Consider the following 3711-nt stretch of genomic DNA (forward strand, 5'->3'; position numbering starts at 1 on the left):
TTCTCCCTCATCGCCTCTCTTTCTCTCTAAATTGTTCACGCCGACCAAAGCCTTGTGAGTGGATTTGGTAGACGGAAACTGAAAGAAGCCTGTCGTATATATGTATATATATATGTATGTGTGTATGTGTTTGTATGTCTGTGTTTGTCCCCCCAACATCGCTTGACAACCGATGCTGGTGTGTTTACGTCCCCGTAACTTAGCGGTTCGGCAAAAGAGACCGATAGAATAAGTACTAGGCTTACAAAGAATAAGTCCTGGGGTCGATTTGCTCGACTAAAGGCGGTGCTCCAGCATGGCCACAGTCAAAAGATTGAAACAAGTAAAAGAGTAAAAGAGTAAAGAGTAAATTATATTTCCATATAATTCTTCATCTTTTTTAACAGAAGTAACCCTTACCCAATCACGACGTTCCTTATGAGATTGAAAACAATAAAACAAAAGCAAAAAAAGGATTTGTCACTACATCTTGATACACACTATAACCCTTTTCTTCTCTCTCATAAAACAAAAACAAAACAAAAAAGGGTTCTTCTGTCGAATCAATGAAATCCATTTCTCGCCCATTGCCGTCTCTCTCACATTCACAGTTTCTCTTACTCACACTTGTGCCCTACACTCCCACCACAACCACCGCGTCTGTCACCACCTTTTGACTTCAGGTCAGTGACAACACCCTCACTCAATAAGTGACTCACTCACTCACTCACTCACTCATCCTTTCCTAATTTTCTTCATATGTATCATAAACTCACACACACACACTGAACACTCTCCCCTTCACCCTCTTTATTCCTCACTCTGCCGCTTTCCCTTGCTCACGCTTCACATTCACTCTCTTCTTTCCTACAATTAATTATCTGCTCTAACTGTCTCTCTCACTCACACTCACGTACGCACTCAATCTCTATGTTTTTTTTTCTCTCTCTCTCTTTATTTCTTTTCTTTTAACCTTTCCTTTCATTCGTTCAGTTTATCTTCTGGATTTCCCTTCTACGTCGCCGTATCTCTATATCTCTGTGACATGTACACACATACACATGCACGTACAAATACACACAGACTCACGCTAGCACGGGCGCGCACACACACACATACATACTTATACACACATGCTCAAACACACATACTGATACAAACACACTCATGCACACGAACATACGCGTACACACTCATGCATATACACACACAAGCGCATATGCATACGTTCACAGACTCACGTACATATACACACACAGATACACATGCACAAGCAGGCAAAAACCTACTCATTCACACACACACGCACAAACGTAATCATATACGCATACACAAACAAAATCCCATGCATCACACACATACACATTCACACATACATTCATACACTCACACACACGCACTTTCAGTTCTGTTTCACATGTAGCACAGAAGCAGGCGCACGTTCGTGTCAAACACACGTACAAACGCGTGCGTACGATCAGACGACACGCGTGCTACTTAACGCGCTGAGTGGTTAGTTGGTGTGATAGTTAGAAGGTGGTGGTTGTGGTTTGGATAATTTTAAAGCGGTGATGGTGGTGTGATAGCGGCAAGGTGGTGATGGTGATGGTGGTGTTATTGTTGTTGTTGATAGCGGTAGTGGTGATGATTGCCTGCAAGATGTTTGTGACCGTGGCGTTGATGGCGATGGCTGGAAAGTGATCGTGGTGGTGGTGGTGCTGGCGATTAATTGTTAAAGATGACTAGTTTGATATTTGAAATGATTGGTTGGACGGTTAAGCTGGATGGCTTAAAGGTTGGATGAACGGTTGATGAGTTATAGGGGACGGAGACGTGTTTACTGGAATTTAACGAACGCTTCGATGGATAATCGAATTGTCGATGGTTACATGGATGTTTAGTTGGGGTTATATAGGTAGTTAAATGGTTAGATAGACGAGTGGTCTTTATTCTTTGCTCTGTTCTTTATTCTTTGCATATTTCCCTGGCGTCCATGCATCGTAAACGATACATGTTTACCATTACTTTTTGTTTCTGGCCGTCATTGGACTGCAGCCATGCTGGGGCACCGCATTGATGGGTTTTAGTCGAACGAATTGACCCATCCCAGTACTTTTTTCTTCAAAGGCCTGGTACTTATTTTCTAGTGGACTCTTTTACCGAACTGCTAAGTTGCAGGGAGGTAAACAAACCAACCAGCACCAGTTGTCAAGTGATGGTGGTGGTGGTGGTGGTGGTGGTGGTGGGACAAACTCGAACTTAAAGACACATACACATATTGACACACGCACGCTTAGAAAACTGAAGGGCAGCCGCAAAAAGTGCGTGAATCTGAGAAGGCAATCTGTTGAATAAAAACATACTTAACTGATCCTCCTGTATTTTCTTTCGACCAAGGCCAGGAACTTTGCAATAGCCCTTCGTAAGCACACACACACACACACACACACACACACACACACACACACACACACACACACACACACACACACACACACACACACACACACACGTCAAAATTTTAAAAAAAATTCTGCAGAAAATATTTTCAACGAACATGAAATACTGAATTAAGCAGATGTGCTTCAAGAGGAAACAGTTTAGATTTTAATCTTATCAACATACACACACACGCACACACATATATACACATCTGCATACATATACATACATACATACATACAGGATCATATATACATACATACAGTAGAGGCGCAATGGCCCAGTGATTAGGGCAGCGGATTCGCAGTCGTAGGATCGCGGTTTCGATTCCTAGACCGGGAGTTCTGAGTGTTTATTGAGCGAAAACACCTACATCCCCATAAGGCTCTGCTGTACTTTTTCACCTCAACTTTCTCTCCCTCTTTCTACCTGTTTCTGTTGTACCTGTATTTCAAAGGGCCAGCCTTGTCACACTGGTCACGTTAAAACTCCCCGAGAACTACTTTAAGAGTACACGTATAGCTTTGTTAAGGTCTATACGCAAACAAAATAGTGGAGACGAAAATATATTTATCAGAAGTTTATTACTTTACGTACATCGGGGCTTAAGTCGCCAGTTATTTCTATTTAGTTCATTCAGATTCATTTAACACTCGCTGCTGACCAACTTCCTAGCTAGCCCACAGCGAAGTTCCTGTCTACAGGTCATCTATCATGAATCGTGTCGGTGGAGTGCTCAGCTACTTGCCGCAAGTCCATGATTTCGGGCCTGAGTTATGAGGACCTGGGGCGGCAGCTTGCGAAGGAATATTTCCCTAAACAAAAAGGAAGGTGACACACCGGGGCTAATGCCAACATTTTGTCTATCATTTCCGAAGGCTTAGAATCAAAACAGGCTGTTCCATTGATCAGATCAACTGGAACCGACGGAGTGTCACATACGATACATACACGAGGAGCTTTCAGTTTCCGTCTACCAAATCTACTCAGAACGTAAAGTCCACTTAGCATTTTGATCCGATGCCGAGGAGGAATTTCAACCATGTTTCGTGGTCTGCTACCACAACAGCTCCTTTATAGGATCCAGTTAGCTCAATACATCATCAGGAGGAACCACGTCCGGTTTCGGCCCCTACTCTTCTACCATTTTGACGTGGCGGGGGCTAGTGGCGAACCCTGCTGTACTCTTTCACCACAACCTACTCTCCCTCTTTCTGTTGTACCTGTATTTCAAAGGGCCAGCTTTGTCACACTCTGTGTCACGCTTTATCTCCCCGAGAACTACACCTA

Source organism: Octopus bimaculoides, chromosome 21 (assembly GCF_001194135.2).
Source record: "Octopus bimaculoides isolate UCB-OBI-ISO-001 chromosome 21, ASM119413v2, whole genome shotgun sequence".
In the NCBI taxonomy this organism is placed as follows: Eukaryota; Metazoa; Mollusca; class Cephalopoda; order Octopoda; family Octopodidae; genus Octopus; species Octopus bimaculoides.